Genomic DNA, 24,793 nt, shown 5'->3' on the forward strand with positions numbered 1-24,793 from the left:
TATTCATTTTCCCCCCTTTAGGATTATACTCTCTGGCTATGTAAGGTATTCTTGGGTGTTATCCAAGCTCCTCTGCCTTCTGGAATTATCAAAGTCTAAGTTTCTGTTCCTTTAAATGGTAGCTGTTGGGGCAGCTAGATGGTGCAGTGGATAGAACACTGGCCCTGCAGTCAGGAGTACCTGAGTTCATATCTGGCCTCAGACACTTAAAAATTGCCTAGCTGTGTCACCTTGGGCAAGTCACTTAACCACATTGCCTTAAGTAAAAATTAAAAATAAATAAATTTTAAATGGTAGCTGTTAAGTTTGCTGTGATCCTGACTATGGTTCTACTATAATTTGGCTATAATATTCCTGGGAGTTTTCATTTAGGGATCTCTTTTAGGAGGTGATCAGTAGATTCTTCCAATTTCTGTTTTGCCCTTTATTTCTAAGATTTCTGGACAATTTCTTTTTGTAAATTGTGGCTTACAGGTAGCATAATAATTTTTATTGTCTAATAAATCTCTTTTTGATCTATTTTAAGGTCCATTGTTTTTCTTATGTGATATTTCACATTTTCTTCTATTTTTCATTCTTTTGTCTTTTGTTTTTTTATTTTCCTAGAAAATTTAATTTTTAAAGAATTTTTTTTCTTCAGTAAGGTTTTGTAGTTCTTTACCACTTGGTCAATTCTCATTTCTAAGGAGTTAATTTCTTCAGTGACTTCTGGTACCTTAATTGTACCATTTGACTAATTTTTATTTTCAAGAAGTTCCTCTTTTTCTAATTGCTAATGCTCTTTTCATGATTATCTAGTACTGTTCTCATTTCTTTACCCAGTTTTTCCGTTACAGTTTTTATTTAACTTTTCAAATCATATTTGTGCTCTTTTTTAACTCTTCTTTTAGCTCTACTAGGAATCCTGTTGGATTTTTGTTCAATCTGCATTTTCTGATTGCTCATAGACATTTTCAAGTTATTTTCTTCTGAATCTGTGTCACCATAGAAGAGTTTGATGGTCAGGTTCTTTTTTGTTGCTGTTTACTCATTTTTTCAAACTTGTTTCTTACTGAATTAGTTTCAGTTGGGTTCTACTCAACTTGGGGGGAAGGGGGGAAATATAGTTAACTATCTGAGCTCAGTCTTTTATGTATTGCTTGTTTCACAGCTAGTTTAGGGGCTCTATAAGTTTTCAGTGTTTCCAAGGTGGTGAGATGCAGGGAGATGTATGTTGCTCTCATCCTTACCCAGGATGTACTCCCTTATGGAGTACAAATTCTCTCCATCCTGGAACTGTGACCTGGATCTGGGTTATAAGCAATGCAGTTGCCAAATATTGCGTGATACTGTGCCCTGTGCTAGCACAAAGGTCCTTTGTAATCTATTTCTAACTAGATATTCAATCACTTTACAATCCCTTGGCATTGAGTGCTCCTAGTACCATTGCTGCTGTGTCTAAGACTGAACTAGAAAAATTATTTACAACTGATAATCACTTATGAGGGGAACCAGAATCTGAGAAAGGTCACAAACACAAAACACAAATCCTGTAGCCAGAATATGCGACAGATATGATAATACAAGAGTCTCAGAAGACTGATAAAAATAAAAGCAAGAAAGCCTCAGGGGCCCTATTTTTGATATTATATGTACAATGAAGATGCGTAACTCCCAAATGTCAATTTGGTAGCAGAAAAAGCCAAGACTATCAATATGAAGTTCAAATAATCTTCCCCATGATTAAGAGAGGATGCCTCAAAATTTGTGCTAATGTTGAAGACTCTAACACAGTGAAATACAATAAGGAAGGCTTTGGAGCACAAGGACCACATTAGACTCCTCCAAGTAATCAACAGGCTGTATGTAACTGCATGTTTTTAAAGTCCCAAAAGTTGCCTAAGCAACAGAAATCAAATTTCATTAACTTATAAGTGATCTGGTTGATCAGAAGCCTAGAAGAGGTTATGAACAGAGAGAGTAGGAGAAGGCAACAAAATGTAGGCCCTGCCAACTATCCAAAAGAGAGAATGGTTAGGAATAGATCAATCTTATTGACAAAGGTTGGACCAGGCCTGCTATGTTCTTCCCTTGTGGAACTATCCTAAAAGTATGTACCTGAAGAAGGTGGGAAACATTTTGCTACAATTTTGAGGAAAATGAGCCTATTCATTCTGGATGTGTTTAGGAAGCAAATCAGGAATTGGTGCTCCAGAAATTAAAAGGCCCTTCCTGAATCCAGAGTCAGTAAGACCCGAGTTCAAAACCAGTCTAACATACTAACTGTGTAATAGCAAGCATGTCACTTAACCTCTGTCTCAATTAGCCCAACAGTAAAGTGAAGACAATAATACCACTACCTCACAATGCTTTCATTCAAATGAGATAATACTGAAAAGCACTTAGTGCATGGCCTGGTATGCAGTAAATGATTAATAAATGCTTATTCCTATACCCCCCTCAAAGTCCATCACACTAACACTAAAAAAAGAAAGAGGAGCAGAGCCAGGAGTGCCCTGGTCTCTGAAGAAATTAATCTCTAACCCATCAACCTTTGCTAGGACTAAAAAAAGATCATATAAAACAGTAATTGTGTGGACTAACTATACCATTCTGAACACTGGCTTCCACATAACAATTAACTTCTATTTATTTTATGGGGAAGAAATGAAATATAAACCTTCAAAGTCTACATGAAGACTATTAATATTTAGTTTATGATATTTATAGTACAGTCTAGTCAGTTTACCAGGGAAGTTACAAGCATGTGGAAGAAAGTGAACACCAATTCCCTGGAAGTCCACATATACCCATTTTTAGAGTATAGAAGTTGAGTAGATCAAATAAATGCCAGCCTATCTTATTTCTGCAGGCAGTGAATTAGGGCTCAGTAACTGAATACTCTAATGATGAATGCTTCCTGAGCACAAGCTTAATAGAATAATTAATTCAATTCAACAAACATTGACCAAATATCTAATTTGTGGCAGTTACAAAAAACAACAATGATATAGGTCCTGACCTCAAAGAGCTTACATTTCTCTAGAGAGACAACACAGAGAAAGAAATGAATGTAAAACTATGCAGATTAAATATAATTTGAAAGGACAATAAAAACTTGTAGAGCTTGGGAATCAGGAAAGGTCTCATATGTAGCTTACACTTTGCTAATTTAGGAATTCGCCTAAGCCCTTTTTATAATCCATTTTCTCTTTCCTTACAATTGTTTTGTGAAGTTTAATCACTTCTTCATGGTGTGAGCTGTCCTATTACAATCATTTTCAGAATTGTTGTTGTGTGTGGTTGCAATAATTGCTTGTTGGTAATTCTATTTTCCAAGTCGGTTGAGTTTCTCTGCTTTTCTGGATCATAAAACTTAGGTGAATAGTGAGCCTAATTAGTAGAGAAAATATTGTCTATTCTATCTAGCCAAGTAGTAAAATGATGCTTAATCAGATGAAGTCCTCCCTTCTTCTTGCTTATGGTGATAAATTCCTGATTGTAGACTCACCAAACTAAAGTTTCAAGGACAAAGTCAATTATCTATGAAAATTCTGGGAAATAAACTGAGTGATTACTATATAGTATGTTCCTTTGTTCACTCCTTCCTTCCACTGAATTTCTTAATACATAATAACAACTTTTATCTTTAGAGCTTACAACTGAAATTCTTTGCAAGAAAAAAATACTTTAACTTTAGGAGAAAACAGACAATAAGGAAGCTAAAACAGACATGAATTATTATAATTCACACAAATTAAAAGGTTCTTTTCTGTATAAAAAATTAAAAATACCAAAAAGTATAGATTTGTGCTGACAGGGTCTAACATTTCTAATGAAGAATAAATGATAGCACAAAACACACAAGTATATCGACGTTTACAAAGCATTTTCCTTCACTACCTAACTTCACTATTTGTTTCTGGGCTTGCAAAGGTCACTGTGTACCTCATTTTTATTACCTTGAGGTAACTCTGGATGATTTCCTTTATTTCAAACTCTCATATGTAGTCTCCATATTTCCTTGGTGCCACTGCCATAATACCATCTATATACAAACCCTCCGAGGGTTTTCAACTCCTGCTCTCTCCCCCTTCTATCCTTTATACCTCTGCCATTTATCCTTATGTATAAATCTAGTTTTATCACATTTGACCTCAAAATTCTTCACTGGTTCCTTATCAAGTCTCAAAGGAGGCTCTAACTCCTTTACTTGCCATTTGAGGTCCTACACAACCTGAGAGCATTTGATCTTTAACAGATCACACAACTGGAAAACTGGAATGGACTTCCCAATAAGAACCTATTCCAACATATACATGAAGGAATCTCCTCCCTCTAACACATCTGACAACAAGCAATTGTTTAGCCTCTGCTGGAAGACCTCCATAGAGAGGAATCTATTATAACTCAAGGAAAGCCATTCTGCTTTAAGATGATGTGTGTTATTGAGTTTTATTCTGAGGTCAAGTCAAAAGTAACTTGTGCTCACAACTTGTTTCTACCATCTGGGGTCAAATGCAGTCTCATTCCTCCTCCACTAGATAACCCTTTAAGTATTTTAGTTGTGGGGCACCTAAGTGGTACAGTGAATAGAGCACCATCCTGGATTCAGGAAGACCTGAGTTCAAATCTAGCCTGAGATACATAATAATTGCCTGTGTGACCTTGGGCAAGTCACTTAACCCCATTGCCTTAAATAAAATTTTTGTAAGATGTTATAAAAAAGTACTTGAGTTGAACTATTATGACCATCCCCCCACACCCCCCCAAGGGCTTCTTTTATTTTTTCCCCTAGATAGACATGACCAGTTCCTTCACCTACTTCTCATATGTCATGAACTCAAGGCCCATCACCATGTCAGCTGCCCTCCACTAAACATTCTCCAGCTTATCAATGTTCTGCCTAAACTGTGTTGCTGAAGCCTGAATGCAATCCTTTAAATGCATTCTGACAAGGGCATACTACAGTGGGATTCTCACCTCTGGAATCCTAGAAACCTTGCCCCTTTGAATGCAGTGCAAGGTCACATTAGCTTCTTTGATTGTCACATTATGCTACTGACTCACAGAGAGCTTGCCCATTAAAACCTCCATATTCTTTTTAGAACTGCCATCTGTTCATCCTTTCCCCATCTTACATTCATGGAGTTGATTTTCTGAACCATAGTATAAGACTGAATACTTATCTCTATAAATACTTATCTACTGTTTTTCCCCATGTATAAGATGCACCCATTTTTGAAAAATTTGGGGTCAAAAAACTAGGAGCATCTCATACAGTGGTTATAGATTTTTTTACTTGCATTCTCCACATTTTTTGGGCTTATTGTCTTTATGCTCCACATTTTGCATTTGTTACCAGTATATTAGTTGACATTTTGCCATGTTCTGCCAGAAATGACTCAGATAATATTTTCATCCAGTGCTGAATTCAAGTTCAAAGTGATCCAGTTTGCCAAAGTGAATGGAAATCATGATGCTGAATGTCCACCTGGTCCTCTTCCAACTGAGAAAACAATCCAAGCCTGGCTACAGGAAGAAGAAACCCGACTGAAAACACGCCATGGCAGAAGGCAGCCATGAGAGGCAAGGTAGTCAAATGGCCTGATCTAGAGAGGGAAGTGAAGAGATGGAATAAAGAGTAAAGGGCCATGGGAATTCATGTGTCCACAAAGGTGATTCAACAGGGGGCAGGAAGAATTGTTAATGAAAAGAAGTGACTGATTTCCAAGAAGTACACCATTGGTGCTTCAGGTTCATGAAACAGATGGACTAAGCATGCGTCCACAACAACCAAACTTGCCCAAAAGTTGCTCGAAAGCTATGAGCAGAAGGTCCTTGAATTTCATGATGAATAAAATTTGAGTTCATTTTTTTTTCAAATTTTGGGCCCAAAAATTAAGGTGCATCTTATACATGGAAGCATCTTGTGCATGGGAAAATATGGTAATTGGATTCAGTCTAATACCCTAGATTAGGGATTCTTAACCTGGGGTTTGAGAATTTCTTTAAAAAATATTTTAATAATTATGTTTTAAAATAATTGGTTTCCTTTGTAATCCTATATATTTTATATAGGAAAAATATTTTGACAAGGGTGGGTCTAGGCTTCACTGTAGAAGTTTGTCCTTCATTTTAGAATACTATGACATCAGGGAGGTGATACCATTACAAGCACATAAATTGAATGTGAGTGAGGGGGTGCTGTGCTAAGTCACCAGCCTCACTTTTTCCTCCAGAGGCAACTGGGTCCAGTGGCTATATATGGATCAGGACAACTGGAAACAGCCTGGATTCGAGGCAATCAAGCTGGAGTGACTTGCCCAAGATCATACAGCTAGTAAGTATCAGAGGCTGGATTCAAACTCTCATCCTCCTGATTTCAAGACCCATACTCTATTCACTGTGCCCCATCTAAGTTATGTTACCAAAAGGATACAAGACACAGGAAAGGTGACAAACCCCTGCTCAGCCTGGTTCTGTCAACTAATTTGTTAAATCTCCCAGCTTTGCTTCATCTGAAAATTGCATAAGCCTTCTCTCAATGCCTTTATCCAAGTCACTGGATTTAAAAAAAAAAAAAAAAACATATGATCAACCACAAGGAAAAATAGAGAACCCTGGGTGCTTAAAAGGAATCCTCCAATCATGCTGTTACTGAACCATGATCAATTGCTTTTTATGACTGCCCATCTCACAACTTTCCAGCCTCGTTTCATACTGTCCTGGGTCATTCTTTCTATTTTCTAGTGAAAGAGCAGCTGTCTTTTCCCCAACACAACTTCTGCTATCCTACCTCTGCCCTTTCATTACATACTCTTCCCTTTTGCTTGTCAAATCCTTACTCATGTTTTAGAGTTAAAATTAAAACTTCCAGGAAAAGTAACCATATTCCTTTTCACTGATCAATTGGTATCTTCTCCCTTGTATTTTCTTTCACAAATATGTAACATACTAAACATTAAATACTATATAGTAAAATTATTTGTGTCTTCTCCCCTACCATGATATTGTAAGTTTATTGAAAGTAGCAATGTCATCTTATTAAACTTTTTAATCAACTCCTATTACAAGACAAGAAGTTATTTCATAAAGGATTTATGAAACACCTATTGCCATACAGCAAAACTTGAGATGTTTTTTGAAAGATTTCTTAAAGAAAAAATCTGTTTCCCAGACTAGATTTGAGATTTTTGGCAATTTCTAGAACAGATAGAACAAAAAAAAAACACTGAATTCAGAGAGCAGAGGAGATAAAATTCATGGAGTCACAGTTAGAAATAGCATCAGAAATCTTCTAGTACATTCTGTACCTGAGCAAGATAAATGGTCAAAGGCTCCAAAAAAAGGCTTATTTGATCTCTAGTCCTCAGTTTCCTCTTCTGTAAAACTTGCAGGTTAAATAAAACAGTCTCTAGGTTTAAGCTGGGACTAGGTGGCATGGTGGATTGAGCACCTAGCCTATAAGCAGGAGGGTCAGTTCAAATCAGACCTCTGACATTTCCTAGCTGTGTGATGCTGGGCAAATTACTTCACCCTTCTTGCCTCCATTTCCTTATCTGTAAACTGAGCCAGAGAAAGAAATGGTAAACCACTTCAGTATTCAGTATTCAGTCAAGAAATTTACAAATGGGGTCAAAAAGGGTCAGAGATAACTGAAACAACTGAACAATCACAAAGTTTAAATCTTAACGAGAATACAAGGTATGTGAAATTAAAAATAATTTCCATAAATTTTCAGTCCTGTTAAATATTTTTTGAGCAACTAATATGTAAAAAGGGGCTCTCTGCTAAAAGCTATAGGGGAAAGTTTAATAGTATAAATGCAGAATAAATGGAGATGCCTTAAAAATTCTGGCATATATTTAGCTATTTAAGCCCTAATTACATCGTCTAATAGAAGATTGTATAACACGTTTGATTTTCAGAAAATACTAGAAATGCAATTTCATTTCATTTGTCTATGCCCATCACTAGCTTCCCAAAACAGGGGAGCTAAATAGAACAGTAGAGCACTGGGCTTGGTATCAGGAAGGCTCATCTTATGGAGTTCAAATCCATTCTTGGACATTAGCTATGTGCCCTGAGCACTTCACCCTCTTTGCCTCAGCTTCCCCATCTGTAAAATAAACTGGAAAAGGAAATGGAAAACCACTCCAGTATCTTTATCAAGAAAACCTCGGGGTGGCTAGGTGGCGTAGTGGATAAAGCAACGGCCTTGGAGTCAGGAGTACCTGGGTTCAAATCCGGTCTCAGACACTTAATAATAACCGAGCTATGTGACCTTAGGCAAGCCACTTAACCCCATTTGCTTTACAAAAACCTAAAAAAAATAAGATTAAATGAACTTAGGGGCGGCTAGGTGGAGCAGTGGATAGAGCACCGGCCCTGGAGTCAGGAGTACCCAAGTTCAAATCCGGCCTCAGACACTTAATAATGACCTAGCTGTGAGGCCTTGGGCAAGCCACTTAACCCCACTGCCTTGCAAAAAAAAAAAAAACTAAAAAAAAAACCTCAAATGAGATCACAGAGACTCAAACAGGGCTGAAATGACTGAACAGCCAGTTTCCCACAGGGTTCATGCTGGATAGAAAGGAAATGTTTGTTAGAACGAGTGGAAGAGGTATCTTACTTAAAATGCTATTCTATATGACATCTTTGATCAGTATTGAGTATTTTTCATTGTCTCCCTAGGCCTGGAAGGTTCTTCCTCCTCACCTTCACCTCTGAGTGTAATGCCTACAAGTGCCACACTCAATAAGAGACTCATCCTGAAGTCCCGAGTTGATAGTTCCCTCCCCCCCTACTAGACAGAAAGATAAAGATAGTTTATGTATATTTACATACACACATATAATCTCCACGTTTAATATTTAATTTTTATCTGTATCATCAGTGACTGACATATGGTAAGCATATAATGAATACTTGATGAATTTAATTGAATTTCCTTATTTAAACAATTTCAGGATCTAGATTTGAGTTACAAGTACATGTATTTGTCTTTGAGAGTTTCATGAATAACTGTCTCCCCAGTAGCTAAAGCATCTTTGTTACACTGTGATAGCACCTGAACTTGAAAATATTTGTGCGAGAAAAAAACAACAGATTTCCACAAAACCAAAAATTCTCTTTGAAGACATGCTGTCCCTATTAAGCTGCTATGTAGTTCAATGAAATATGCTGCTGGTTTGCAGCACTTTGACATAACTATACTTGTTGCTTCATCTTTCCAGTTTTTATTCCAAAATTCATTGTAGTTGAAGGAATGGAAGATGGAAGGGTAATGATGTTAGATGTGGGAAAACTTAGGGAACTTAAAAGTGAAGTAGAAAAACAGAAAAGGCAATATTAGCAGTGTGTGGCATCCTCTCTCTTCAATCACCTGGTATAAGACAACAAATATTCAGATTTTTGCTTTATGAAAGGGAAACCCACTCTCATGCACACTTACCACAGAACCACTTTAAGTCATTAGAGTGAAGACTAAAATTTAATATGAAATCAGAAGAAATAATAAAATGAGAAGATATGGTAAGCAATTAAGTCGATTTCATCCTGACCTATTTAAACAGAGTGGTGATATAGAAAAATGGATAAAAGAATAGAGATTGGCACTGATTATCATCACTTCCTAAGAAAATTTAACCAATGGAAAAATATAACCAAAATGCATAGAAATGCGTAGACAAGAAGAAATTTGAAACTGCTTCAGTCAACAAACTTCTTTAGCTTACCAGAGAGATGTAAAACCAAGGAAATATCTGGTAAGAATAGACATTCATTTGAAAAATCTCAGAGGGAGGATGCTGGTGGATGGTAAGCCACGTTATCTCATAAAACAGAAAGATGGTGGAGGGACAAACAAATTTACAAAAATCCAGTCATTTAAGGAAGAAATTGGAAGAAAACTTTACAGATGAAAAATGGGAAAATGTAAATATTTCTTTCTCCCTCAACTGCTACATGAGGAAGTGGAAGTGGCAATAAAGAAAACAAAAAATGGGAAAAAACAGTTGCACTAGGTTAGCCAAAGTATGTACACAGGAGATCTGTATCAAAGGCAACACAATTTTAAGGGTATCAAAGAACTAATTCTCAAGATATCTGACAGAGTGACTAAAGCTTGGGAGAAAAGGACAGACTTTGTCATTATCACCCCCCAAAAAGGGGGGGGGAGGAGAAATTACCATCATGTGACAAATTTTCCCATCTCTAAAAAAGCTTTTTGAAAATAATCTATGAATGCATCATGTGATTCTTTAATGAATGTTGGAGAATGGAAGAAGCAGCAACCTTTTACAGACAATATTCCATAGGACTCCATTTTTAGAACCAAATTGCTATTTGAACAGTATATAAATAAACCCACCATGTCTTTTGTTTGTTAACTATGAAAAAGCTTTTGATTCAGTCAAGCAAAATATTACCCCAAAGGCTTCTCCAGTGGGGTGTATTCCATGCAAATATTAACATCAATCAAGATTTCATAAAAATGTAACCCGAGTTATCTTTGAAAAATTTTGCAATTATTAATATTAAGCAAGGCATAAAATAGGAAAAGGATATGTTCATCAAGGATATTTGCCAACATCATGGAGGACACAGGTTCTACTGGCATTCATACAATGTCATGATATCTAAAACAAGTCCCCCAGTACAGTAAGTAGGACCTTTGTAGGATTTATTGGAGGTCATAAACAACAATGGAAAGGTAAGAATAGGATGTCCCCTGCATTGTTGAAGGGACTATCCACACTGAGATGACAGATCTATAAAAGTAAATGTTTTTTAACTAAACAAGTTGATTCTCTAGTTTCCAGATATATACCCTCTGTTCCAACCACTTCTGTTCTGTCGTCAGAAAACTTTACAATATTTCTCCCAACAATTCATATCAAAAGTCCTTGGTGTTCCACATAAATATTCCACAAATATTTTTGTTGCTGTTCAGTGTTTTCAGTCGTATCCAACTCTTCATAACATCATCTGGGGTTTTTCTTGGCAAAGATACTGGAATAGTTTGCTAGTTCCTTCTCCACCTCATTTTACAGATGAGGAAACTGAGGCAACAGGGTGAAGTGACTTGCACAGCTAGCAACCACTGGAAGCTGGATTTGAACTCAGGTCTTCCTGACTCCAGGTCCGGTATTCTATCCATTGGATCACTTTGCTGACCAGAAACCTACAATGTCTTTTAAAAAGACTCTATCCTGAATGACCAGCCAAAATGGCTGCCAGAACAAGCAATTCCCACCTACCTTCACTAGCATTCAGTAGATGGAGAACCAAGGAGAAACGGTAGTAATTGGTTTCTTCCATCCCAAAATTGTACATAAAATCATCCAAAAGTCCACAAGCTTAGAAAAAGGACCAGTAACAAAAGTAGTGCCAGGGAATTCAGTGACAGTGAAAATAAACAGCATTAATCAGGAACATGTGCAGTCTTCAGGCTCTCTGTCTGAACACAACAAGAGAAGCTCACCTGAGAAAACCCCAGTGTGACAAACTTAGAAGTCCAGAGGAAAAACAGGGACCAACAAGGACATGACATTGCTCAGATTAGGACAGAACAGGTACCCAGAGACCCTGAGTTCCCTAAACACTGTCCTGAGATGCCACAGAGAACCTAAAAATCGAGTACTCTGACCCTCAAAGATCCAAGGGAGAGGGAGCCAGGGAGATGGAGGACAGCACAGGAACCCAGAGGACACTGGGGGAGATCAAGTCAGGACAACTACCTCACCCAAAAGCACAGCTCAGAGCAAAGCCTACCTACTAAGTTTATCTGTTACCAGTTTATTTTTTTATTTCTCTTCCTCTTTGGGGGGCTGGGGAGAAAGAGGCGAGAGAGGGAGATTATAACTGATTCTTTAAAATAAAAGGAAAATGAAAATAAACACATAAACATTACAGAACTGAAGGAAACTCAGAAGGAAGCACAGACACAAAGGGTACTTTTGAAAGTAATATTTGAATCTCATATACCTATTTTTTTAAAAAAAGCAAATGATAGGAAATAAAGTTCATAGTTTGATACACAGTCATTATGGGTCTACTAAATGTATGGGAATGCTCTTCTTAAAGTTATGAATAAAAAATAAAATAAAAACTCTAGTTCACATGTTTTGAACAACAACAAAGAAGATGGCAGTGCTTTATTTCCAGATGCAAGAGGTTTACAAGTATTATTTTTGTAGCATGTCAAAAAACCATGATTAGTTCTGGAACATGTATGTAACAGTAACAGAAATTATTTAGACTAACTTTGTTTCTATTACAATGCTCATAATGTTCAGAAACCAACTAATGTTTTAATTCCTATATCACCACATAAATAACATTTTAGCTATATCTGAGGCTAACTAATAAAATTTAAAACATTTAAGAACCATACAGATCTATACCCACAGACATATACAATTAAACTACTGGACTATTATAATGAGAAAAATCTACAATAAGAACTCCAAATATCAAGTCACTTTAAGAGTCATGCATATGTTTCCTCCACCCCCCTTTTCATTTGTCTATGTATGTTTATGTGTGTTTCATAAAGCAGAGAACACAAAAGGATAGAGAGATGAAGGATAGGACTATCCTTATGCTGTAATATAATCAAAGATCCAGGGTGGAGTTCAAGATCTTAGTGAAATAAAGTAGCTGTTGATATGGAAAAATCTCCTTGGTGATATGATGTTAAAAAATGAAATGAAAAGGTTGACTATGATAGTGTTCCTTTGCTTACCCCTGGTACGTAAAAGGAGAGGAAGAAGAGATAAATATTAAAATAAAAACAGATGTAATATATGAGTCCTTTAGAATTTATTTCCTAATTTTGTCCACAGAGATTGTTTTTAAAGAAAGTCTCATGGAAAAGTTATGCTCACACGTAGACCTAAGAGAAAGAGAAGCCGGGGTATTATTATCCCTATTTTACAAAGTCTTTTTTTATATTATAAATAATGACTATTTCTAACATAAACATAGAAGAATAAGGCCCCAAACCCAGGATTCTACATAGGTGAGTGGAAGAAGGTGAAGTCCAAGCAATTGAGAGGAAGTAGGTAAGCCAGGAGACTGGAAAGAGAATGGATTCTTACAGGAGTTTATATCTCCTTTTATCTTCATATTTGTTTCTTCTCTCTCCTATATCTTATGTATCATGGGCAAGCAAAAGCAGAGTTCTGTGTTCACCCTTTTCATTTCTTTAATGTCATTATCACCAAGGTAGTGATTTGAGTTCAAGTCCTAGTCCTGCCATTTAAATAGCTATATGCCCTTGGGCAAATCACTTGACCTCTCTGAGCCATTCTTCTCTCTAAAACACAGCAAATGTCATGATGACCTCCAAGTATCCAACTTCAGAGTTCAAGTTGTAGTTCTGCCATTTTACTAGCTGAATATCTTTTTCTACCAGTAGACAAAACAGCTGCCTGAAGAAACAGGAGCCAGAAGTCTAATTAACCAGTGTGGAAGAGTTTGTGGTACTCTATCCACTTTGTCAAATTGCTACTCTAAGTAGATCATACTCAAGAGAGCAGTTTCTTAAGGTAGTATATTCAAAACAAGCATTGGAAGACAAGAGCTAGGTCCTACTTACAGAACCCTGTGAGACTAACAGGTGAGCTGCTGCTTCCATGGGAGCCTTGGAGCAGAAGTACAGGGGATATGGACTGATGGTTAGATAAGAGTAAGGGGAGGGATCACTGTGCATACACTCTATTGCTGCCTCTCATCTAGGTCACTGAGATACTTTACTCAAAGGGCTGAAGAGAAGGTATTCTTGCCCTTATCATAAAACATTCTTTTAATAATGATAATTTTTTTAAAAAAGCCATACCAGGAGTAGGGAAGTGTTGGAATCAGAAAAGTTTAGATTAAAACATATCTATAATTGTGTGGCCATAGGCAAGTCACAGAATCTTTTGAGTCAATACCTTCACTTGTAAAATAAAGAAAGCCATTCCTGCAGTACCTACCTTAGGAAATCTGGGAGAGGTAGAAATGAGCTAAGGAAAGCAGAGTTCTATAAAAGTACCAGTTGGAAAGGAACTTCCAAAGGCTAATACTGGGGAGCTCTAATATATGGATATGGATATACTACTGCCCTGACCAGATCTAAGATTCTGAGTTTGGAAGTAGACCTGAAGTGGGCTGGGAAGAGTGGAAGGACATATCCCAGGAGTGGCAAAAAGCAAAATTTTACTTCCAGTCTTTGACAGTGCTGGACTAAAAATAAACTGTGAACAAAGGAGCTTTGCAGAAACAGATTCAGGCAAAAACTAAACCATGGAACAATAGTCCCAGTCAGGTGTTAACCTCAAGGGTACCATTGCTTATAAAGATGCTATAATTGTGACACTATTTACTAAGAAAGTCAGGGAAGAAAAGCGAATTTCTTTAGTAGAATTGCAGATTGTGAAAAAGGAGGAGGGGTGGGGGAGTTTGAGAATGTCACTTGATTACCTCAAAAGTTCATGATTTCCCCTTTTGATGGATTATGTTAATTCCAACTATTAACTAGAGTAAAGGGCAGCTAGATATGCCATAATGCACAGAGCAATGGACCTGGAGTAAGGAACACTTCTCTTCCTGAGTTCAAATCTGGTGTCAGACATTTACTGTGTGACCCTCGGCAAGTCACTGCACCCTGTTTGCCTCAGTGTCCTCATCTGTAAAATGATGTGGAGAGGGAAAGGACAAACCACTCCAAGACTTATGCTGAGAAAACCACAAATGGTGTCAGGAAGAGTCACACATGATTAAACAATGACTGAATAGCAACATAGAGTAAGATCCAGTTCTCAACTGTCTTACAGAGAGAGTGGTTGAAACTTCCCTAACACAACACCCAACTCTCTGCCTCATCTCATGATACTCTGTCACTCTGAAAGTCGTGCTGATGGGACCCTTTTCTCTTCCTGATTTGGGAAACAGGTTATAGCAACACTTAGTGCTCTGTCGCAAGCTTCTCTTAACCAAATCTGTCCTAGGCACAAGCCCAAGGCCACAGGGTACTAGATCAAAAGCTGGAAGAGACTTAGAAGCCATCTCATTCTGCTCCTCATTTTACAGAGGAGGAAACTGAGAACCAAAGATGAAGAGCCTAGCCCATGGTCCTAGATCTAGAGGTGGAAGAGACCACAGAAGAGACAGAAACCCAGAGAAGTTAAGATACCTTTCCAAATTCATAAAGCTACAATTCTCCACATATAACAAGTAAGCATACTAGGCAACTTTAATTCAGAAGAAACTTATTCCTAACTTTCTTTTCAATTTGATTTGTTTTTCAAATATGATTTTCACTATTTAAGAACTCACTTGCTATGTTCATGCTTTTTTGGGGAAGGCTATCTTTATGTGATGAAGATCTAGAGAATATACAGAAAAAGTAAATTACAAAAGATCTAGCATGGATAATGCTATTAAATTCTTATTTACATGGTATCTTTTATTCTCAAGCAGCTTTTCTAATTCAAATAAAGCAAGTATATAGAGTTTAAATGAAGACACACACACATATATATATACATATAATATATACATAAACACACACACATATATATATAAACACATACGTGTTTGTGTGTGTGTGTGTGTATCTATTTAGTCTGGATTTAAAAGGTCGAATTGAGTAGTCTTTATTTAGACACATTCATCTCTTATTAACTAAGATGAATGATATTACTGAGCTACCAGAATACTGACATTTCTGTCTGTATATGGTATATTAAGGAATTTTGAATTTCATTACTGGTAATTTGGGGGCATTATTGGAATTAATGCAGTTCCCCATAACCCACTGTCCATAAGTTTTATAGAAAGATATTTGGCACATACTTAATGGAAAACTGCTCAAAAAACGACATAAAGAACATGATACATACATATATATATATATATATATATACACACACATATATATATATATATACACAGACACAAACACACACACACATATATCTATATCTATATCTATATATCTATATATATATATATATATATATATAATACATAATGTCTCATTTTCAGGCCTTGAACTGGTTTGCACCAACTACATTTTTCTAAGTTACCTGATAGTGCAATCTTTAGGAATCTCTCTTCCACTTCAAGTTAACCTGATTAAAATCAGCTCCTTCTAACAGTTCTGAAAATGCCAGAAATAAAAATAAGACCTGCCTGTTAGTAGGAGATCTCACTACCTGTTCGCTTCACGATATGTACATAGCATGTGTGTCTACATGAAGCATAAAACCAGGAAGCAGAAGGACTTGCATGAAATATGTGCTCTGGCAATTACAACAATTACTGCAGAAAGGGGAAGGGGGGAGAAAATGTATTCCATAGGAGACATGACTCTTGAGGTCAGGAAGTAGACTCATACTTCCCCTTCTTTCCCCAACCCATCAACCCCCAAGCATGTTTTATGGGATGGATTCCAATTAAATCTCTCATCCCTTGCAACAAGAATATCAACATCAACATCCTCATCACCATCATCATCATCATCCTCATCATCACCAACCACATCATCGCTAGCATTCCTACCAAATCTGTGATATGTCAGCGACTGGGCTCACACATATACAAACATTATTTCATCTTATCCTCACAACACACCTGGGAGGCAGGTGCCATTAATACCTCCATCTTAGGTGATGATGTAACTTGGGCAGGTAGAGGTTAAGTGACTTATCCAGGGTCACACACCTAGTGTGTCTGGGCCCAGATTTGCCCTGAGATCTTCCTGACCCCAGGCCCTCTACTCTATCCACACTGGTGCCCCTTCTCAGCCTCAGTTTCTATATGAGCGATGAACTATTTGTGTGAAAATTATATCTCAGTCCCAAGCTCAGAATAGAAGTTCAGAGAAGGCAGAGAATCTTCTGTCTTGCATTTTTCTCTTCAGCACCTCAAAGAGTGCTTCATCAAGGATTGCTGAATCAATCTGGCTAGTTTACTGACTGGGAGCATAGAACCAAGTCCAAATCTGGCACTTTTCTCCATTGTACCCCCCTGAAGACATCAGCAAGGTCATCAAACCCTTCTTTCTCCCTTTCCCTACCACCAGTCAGTCAGCTGACTAGCATTTTCTCTTCAATATCTCTAAAATAGACTATAGTTAACACCATTTGATTTGTTAAAATCCTAAAATGTTCATTTGTCCTTCAAGCATTCCAGCCTAAATAGCTTTAGCCACAGCATGATGTGAATGGGAAAGGCCGGGAACTGGGTGACCCTGAACGAGTTACTTAGCTCCTCTAAATCGCAGCTTCCATATCAGTAAAATGGATACAATACCCCTTACTTCATCTAGGACAAGTCAAGAAGCAATGAGTAAGCAGATTACGAGCTCAGCAAAGGGGATACATACCAAGAAAGGTCAAAAGCTCAGTCCCTGGCCTCAAGGCAGTCACATCCTAAAGAGGCAAACATGCAAACAACTAGGTACATACAAGAGAGCTACATGGAAAAAGCATAACTAGAAGATAATCTTGAAGAGGAAAGCGCTAGCAGCTGGGAGGATAGAATGTGGTCAAGTCCTTTGTAAATCCATCAGAGCAAGAGAAGCAGGAATGTGGATTGAGGAGAATTCCATGAGTCTGGTTGTTGTCCTTTCAGGGCTCTTGTGAGCCAAGCCCAGGGCAAAGTCAGTTCCTGGAGGCTCTGCCCATCTTTGAGGCAAGGGCGATCGTGATATTAACCTGGCTTCCAATTGATGGTGATGGTGCCATGCCCTTCTTGTGCTACTCCCCAATCAGTCCTCAGTGAGATCATTTGGGGTCTTGATTCAGTTCTTCTTCAAAGCCGTCTGAGCATAAAACCCAATGAAGTCACAGAACTTGCAGGACTGGGATGGAAGGGAACGTTCCAGTGGTTCCTGACCTTGGGAGTAGAGAGAACAGTGAGTTACTGCGCAGGGTCCCTGAATCCATTCGTGCACCAAGTATTGGCATTCGGCTCTTTTATTAGCTCCAACAAAATATGCAGTGAGACTCAGTGTAATAAATAATAAGTAGCTATGTCTTCTGTAAACTAAATAATGTCTCACACATGTATACTACTACTTTCCTAACATATGTAGATGCAGTTATGATTAATATGATTCAAATTCATTTAGAAAGAATTACTGAATTCAGGCTAGTTTTTGGAGTAGTATATTTTCTCAAGATGTTAGTAATGAACCGCTGGGGGGGTTAGGAGGTGGGACTTAGGAAAGAGGGAAAGGGAAGCAGTCTCAACATCTTTCTATGTCAAAAAAGGTCCCCATACTCAGAAGTTTCCAGTTGTGTCATGTGTACATGAGACCTGTTGGGTAAAATTTCAAAGGACCACTGAAGACCATGTCTTCCTGGCACAAAAATGAGACTTCTCCAAGCAAATAATGGCTAGATGAATAGTCTCATCAAGTATTTGTGTTGATTTGCTATCTGAATTGACTACAATTCCTTTTTCTCAATATCAATAGAGTACTACAGCTAAGGGCCACATTTTGAATATTAAAATATACAAAATGGCAGCTTGGCCAGAATACTGGAATGGAAGTTAGGGTAAACTGAGGTCAAGTCTTAATTCAGACTCTGAGGGGAGAATCACTTAATCTCTGTGAGCCTGCGGTAATTCTCTAAAAACTATATGTTATAGATCAGAGATTTGCTTTTTGCCTTAAAACAGTATTTTAGGAAAGACTTTGTAATAGAAGACAACACTGGTTTGGCCCTGTAAAGCTCTAACTTGCTATTATAATCTATCATGTTCTTCCTGAATCACTGAAGGAACATAAATCCATATGAATGGTAGCACAGAACAAAGAATATTCAGTGGAAGAAAAGATAACCCTTGTTATTTTTCAGAGATAACTAAAACCTTTATTTTCTGTTTATATTGAAGAGCCCACTTCCTTTTAAGGGGAAAAATTTACAGAACAATTTTCCCCTAACTGCCTTGATGTAAGGTAGCATTCTTTACAATTAGCTTACACAGGCCCCCAAGCAGGTATAGAGGGAAAGTAAGGACACAGTAAGCTGCATAGTAAGGAGAGCAAGAAGAAAGTGATCCAGGAGACCAACAAAGAGTTCTTTTGGGGAAATTGCAGCCCCAAATTGCAAAAGAAATATTATCCCAGGTGTGTTTTTGCCGAGTCAATGTTATACAAATAGTCAACAAGCCCCCAAATCATCAAAACAGCCTTAAAGGCATTCAAGAAAAACAACATTGGGCAAAATACATACAGTGTCAGAGAACCCTCGTTGGAGCTGGAGCCGGAGCTGTTAGTATAGAACCAGAAATGACTCAGGTTAGATTTCCCTGTTAGCTAGTCTGAAAATAGACCCCAAAAGCTACATGGCAAAAGCAAAACAATGAGATAACAAGGTGCATCTGTAATCCAAATCCAGTCCAATCCCAGTCCTTTATCAAGGGCCCTACTATATGCAATGGACCATTCTGGTGTTAAGGATATAAGGACAAAATAGAAAAATGGTCCTTCCATTTACTGAAGCTTAGATTCCAAGGGAGGAATGAAACCTCTAAATGCCTAAGAACATATATGATAAACTGAGGAAAGTTAGGGCTCAAAGGGAGCTAGACAGCACAGTAGATAGAGCACAGGGCCTGTAGTCAAGAAGACCTGAGTTCAAATCAGGCCTCAGACACTTACTAGCTGTGTGATCCTAGGCAAGTCACTTCACAATGTTTGCCTCAGTTTCCTCTTCTGTAAAACGAGCTGGAGAAGAAAATGGCCAAGCACTCCAGTATCTTTACCAAGGAAACCTCAAATGAGGTCACAAAGAGTCAGACATGACTGAAACAACTGAGAAACAAGAACTCTAACAACTAAGGGGATTAGGAAAGGGTACCCAAAGGAAGTGGCACATGGGCCAAACATTAAAAGAAAGCAAAGGATTCTAACCAGAAATACATTACAGCCATAGGAAACAACAACCTGTATTGAGACTGGAAGCTGAGACTGGAGGGCGGGCGGGGGGGGGGGGGGGGGGAGAAGGAGGGAGGAAAGAGGGAATTGAAAGGTTTCAAAGGTATTAGTTAAGGAATATAAAGTTAGAGTCATTTCTACTGAGAAAGGGGGAAAAAAATAGAATTACTATATTCATTCCTCCTCCTGTAAATATAGTGATGTGCAATTAACAGAGACAAAATAAAATAAATTTATTGCTTATATAATAAAAGGTGCAACTTTTTACATTTTTCAAAAGATTTTAATATGCCACATGTCCTCTTGCAGGCAACCACATGCAACTATGTGTCTTATATGATTTGGCACTGAGTTACCAAGATATGGATACATATTTTTAGTTCATCATGCAATCAAACATCAAAAAGGAGAGTAAGAACACCTTTGACAAGCAGTACATTTGTTCAATTTCAGCCTTGACTATCATCCATAGGTTTTCAGTGAGGCTTAAAGTAGGTGAGTGTCCAGACCTTTAAAGTATATTTCTCTCCATCACTTAGGTGCATTTGCTAACCCTTTGTGATGTGGGCCACAGTGCAAAGCTGTGTAATGGTATTTAATTTCTATCTCCTCTTAGGAATTTCCACAACAAATCTCATCCTCAATATTCCATTGAATATTTATTTCTCTGAATATTTCTCAGAGTCCATCATTTCCTCAATGTAAACATGATTTCAAAATCCCAATAGAAGTATTAAAAAAAAAAAACCTCTCTCCCAGTTTTTTGGAGAATAAATGTTCTATAGTCTGATGCAGATCTCCAGGTCTTAGAGGCTCATCTAAACTTCTGCTAGCAGTTGGAGTAATAGTTTGAATGAAAAAGGTTACTTTCCCCCCATCTAACTACTGCTGTGAAGTTAAAATGCTTGTCAGGCAGTACAATACAAATGTTTATTTCTTTGCTAGTCTTCTTTCTGTTCTTTCAAAATCAAAAAACCTGTAACTGAAGAATCAGTAAACATCAAGGGGAGGGGGGCTACCCCCACCCCCAGCTTCTGTGTACCCCTGAAGGCCTCTAATTGATTCTATTTTATCATCAGCTTTAAGGATCCTTCAAAACACGTAACTTCGCCAAGGAACAGCTTTTGCGATTATCTTTATTGGTAACAAAAATGTATTCTTCAAGAGCTATATTTTAGTCATTTTTCATGGAATAATATCTGTTCTTCGAAACCACAAAATTAAAAATACAACAAAAGTAATCAAGGAAACACATGGGTGTGTCAGAAGAGAAGAGAAAACATAAGGAAAATAGCCCATCTGGTCAAGGACAAGATTTCTAAGCCACTTTAGTGCCAAGAGAACCACACATACATGATCACTGCTGCCACAAAATGAAATAATTTTAAAATTATACCTTGGGACAAGCAGTTTCAATGTCACTGTATACAGTTGAATCACAATTCTTTTTTTAATTGCTTAAAACAAGCAATTAACTTAGCTAAAGCAGAGAAGATCAAGGCAATACTTAAGGAAAATCATGTATGTTATCTTTGTCAGATTTCACCATTCAGGTCATTATTTTGGCTGAGGAGGAATGTGCTTACCAGGTGATAGATCTTAAAGAGAGCTCTCAGGGTCTAATTGTGATAAAAATCTTTCCTTTTGGGGGGAAGGGGAGGTGGAATTAGGGAAGAGGATGATATATGGATGGTTCTCTAAAGCAGAGTTTTATTAAGTACTCTGCTAGTGGCTTGGAATATCACAAGTATGTCCTCCCACTCCCAGAATCTAATGACAACGAAGCTGTCACATGTTCAATAAATGAACTAAAGCCTGGCTTTCGTATTCACAGAACCACAGCAGTGAATATGAATTAATTATAGAAGCTGATGTTTAAAAGAACAAGCTCCACCTCAGATCACAAGGATCAATGTTACTTAGATTGAAGATTTTGCTCTCCAACTTTAAAAAAAAAAAAAATTCTTTTCTCAGCAAATGTTCCTCATATTGCCAAGTCTATCCTATCCATTTTCCCTTAGCAAACAAGGCAGAAAATCTTATAAATTTCTAAGAACCATAGAGAGATGAATGAGTATGTGTAATTTGCATCTCCCTAATAGACTGTAATTGGAAAGATCTGAAAAGTACACTATGTGACTGAGTGTTATACAGAAGTCTTTCTCAGGGAGAAAGAACTGTAATCTCTGGTTTCTCCAATAAAGAACTCTTGGAAAATGAACACTCCTGGATGCACCACAAAGATACTATGACAACTAAGCCTTTTCCCTTTCTCTAACACTTTCCTCTTATTTGTTCTCAGGTTCACTCTGTTTAAGACAGATATACTTTTTTCCATCAGCTGTTAGGATAAGAAGTAGTCAATTATAACTGAAAAAAATGTTCAAAAAGTGTATCATTTTCTTTTAAAATAGAGCAAGCTTTTTTTTGGCAAGTTAAAACAAAACAGGAAGGGGGAATAAGGCAAATTTTGAGGTAATCCAGACTCAAAAGTTGATTTTAGATTTTAAGTTATTATTCCAGGGTATCAATTGATGGGCTGTCACCAGGATTGGCAGAGGGCATGCCCCAACTTTGAGAGATAACAGATTCATTTGGGCATTTGAGTACCCCAGAATATAAATCACTTCATCTGAAGTGAGCAGGTTGCTTCAAATCATTCAACTTGGGAGAACTAACTTACAGGCTCCCAGATTTAATTCTTCATTTTACAAAGGAGAAAATGGAGGTCTTAGAAGGAAAGCAATTTGGTTAAAATTTACTGGGTAGAAGAAGAGTAGATCAGTGCTGGGTCTGGAGTCAGGAAGGCTTAAGTTCCAATTTGGCCTCAGATACTTTAGTAGCTGGACAAGTCAATTAACCTCTGCCTTCCTTGGACTCCTTCATATTAAAATGAGGTTAGGACTGTCCTGCAGGATGGCTGTGAGGATTCAAGGAGATCCCGTTTGTAAGATGCTTATCACAGGTTGGGGCAGAATCCATGTGGTGGTGCCTTTCTCTCCTTCCTGATTGTCTATACATACCACAGGCATTCACCTGACTTGGCCCTGATATTCTATGGAAGGGGAACTCAGCCCCAGGATCTCAAACACCTCTGGGGCCAATGTTGGCACCTCAGGGTCCCTGAACAACTAAAGCTACAAGCTCTTCAGAAGAAGGAGCTCCCTCTCAGAGAGGAAGACTCCTGTCCATTCATGACATCTCAGGTGGATTCCCCACCGAAAAGAACCAAAAATCAAAACCTGTGTGTAGCTGACAGCTAAAGTGTGGTTTGATTGATCAGATGTATTGGCTTTGCTCACACTTCTCCTTTTTTGATGGGTGGTCTCCAATGAAAGACGCACCAGTTTGGGGGGGGGTAAAGAGGGGAAAAAGGGGGGAGGAAGGTGAGAAGGGGAAAGAGGGGAGAGGAGGGAAGTAGGGGAGGGGGAAGAGAGGAAGAAGAGGAGTAAAGGGGGAAGGAGAGGGGAAAAGGGGAAGGGAGGGAGGAGGAAAGAAGAAAGGAAAGGGGAGAGGCAAGAGAGGAAGGATGAGAGGGGGAAGGGGAGAGAGGGAGGGGGGAGGGGAGAGGGAGAAGGAGGGGAAAGGGAGGAGGGGAGGGGGAGGGGGAGGGGGGAGGGGGAGGGGAGGGGGAGGGGGAGGGGGAGGGGGAGGGGAGCAAAGGGAAAGGCAGAGAGGAGTGGGGGAGGGGATGGGAGGGGAGGGGGAGGGGCGCTCCGGGAAGGGCCTGCTCCTGGCCCAACGTGCCATTCAAAGCCGGCTCTGGACTTACCCAACGGCTAGGCAGGGCCCCGCAGGCCCCCCCCGAAGGCGAGGAGGCCTCGGCTCGCTGACTCCCTGCCGGCGGCGGCGGCGGCGCGGTGACGACGGCGGCGGCAGTGCCAATGGCGGCGGCTTCTCCTCCAGGGTCTCACTACAGAAACACACAGAGAGAGGGGGAGAGAGAAAACACCCTGGGGGAAGCCTGGGCTGCTCAGGCCTCACAGGCAAGGCCGGGAGCGACCACCTGACTGAGCCTCCCAGGCGGGAGGAGGCCGGGCCCCCCCGCTGCCAGGCCCCCCGCTGCCAGGCCCCCCGCCGCCAGGCCCAGCTCGGACCTGCCCGCAGGTCCCCTTCCGCCTCGGCCCGGGGGCCACCTCGCGGGCCTGAGGGCAGCAGGGCCAGGCGGCCCTTCTCCCCCTTACATTCACCTGCGCAATGCCAAGCCCACAAACCCCCGACAGAATGCCTCTAAGCCCCTCTTCCTGTGCTCCTGGCATAGCTGCCCCACTCGCAACCTGGCTCACTAGCGTTGCTGCCTACCTACTTCCTGTCCCGCACCCATACTCTTCCCCTTTGCCGGGCTCCCAGGCCTCATCCCCTACTTCCTGTCCTCTGGCCATAATCTTCCCCCTCCCAACTAGTCTCCAGCTTGGCGCCCACCCACTTCCTGTCCCCCGGCCATAATGTTCCCCCTCCCAGCCTCTGCTTCTGAGCAGCTCCACTCTCCTCCACACTCCCCACCTGGCATTTCTCCCTCCCTCCCTGCTGCCCAGTGGCCACCCTCTTCCCCATCCCAGCTTGTTTCAAGGGAAGGCTCTGCTCCCTTCCTGCCCTGCCCTCCTATGCTCTCACTGCCTTTTCTAAAGAAAAATTCCTCCCCATCTCTTCCTGTCCCTGAGGGATTCTTCCCTTTCAGGCAGCACCTTGGAACGGGGGAAAGGAGAGAAAAGGCCCAGGTTAGAGCCAAAGGAGCACCCCCCCCCATGCATGAGCTGCAAGTGCTACAGTTCCTTTTGCTCTAGGGGGTACACACACACTAGATGTGGTACCCCAGGTTACCATCATCCCCTTCCCCACCTCCATAGGTTGCCCCTGGAGACACAGTGATGC

At 39.3% G+C, this 24,793-nt stretch overlaps 1 protein-coding gene across 3 annotated transcripts in view; it reads right to left on the reverse strand.

Annotated features, from left to right (window-relative positions):
- LOC141496806 (uncharacterized) overlaps window positions 1–24,268 on the reverse strand; it is a 196,020-nt gene extending 171,752 nt beyond the window's left edge. Inside the window, exons 1-2 of one of the 3 annotated variants that reach the window (XM_074199399.1) lie at window positions 24,112–24,268; window positions 23,694–23,834 (exon numbers count right to left, since the gene is read on the reverse strand). The gene's annotated coding sequence lies outside the window, so the exon portion shown is untranslated. Of the gene's footprint in view, window positions 1–12,108; window positions 17,872–23,693; window positions 23,944–24,111 lie in introns of those variants that run through there. The other 2 variants (XM_074199400.1, XR_012471174.1) reach the window with 2 other exon arrangements.
- Between the last annotated feature and the right edge of the window lie 525 nt (window positions 24,269–24,793).

The sequence above is a fragment of the Macrotis lagotis genome, chromosome X (genome assembly GCF_037893015.1).
Source record: "Macrotis lagotis isolate mMagLag1 chromosome X, bilby.v1.9.chrom.fasta, whole genome shotgun sequence".
NCBI lineage: Eukaryota > Metazoa > Chordata > Mammalia > Peramelemorphia > Peramelidae > Macrotis > Macrotis lagotis.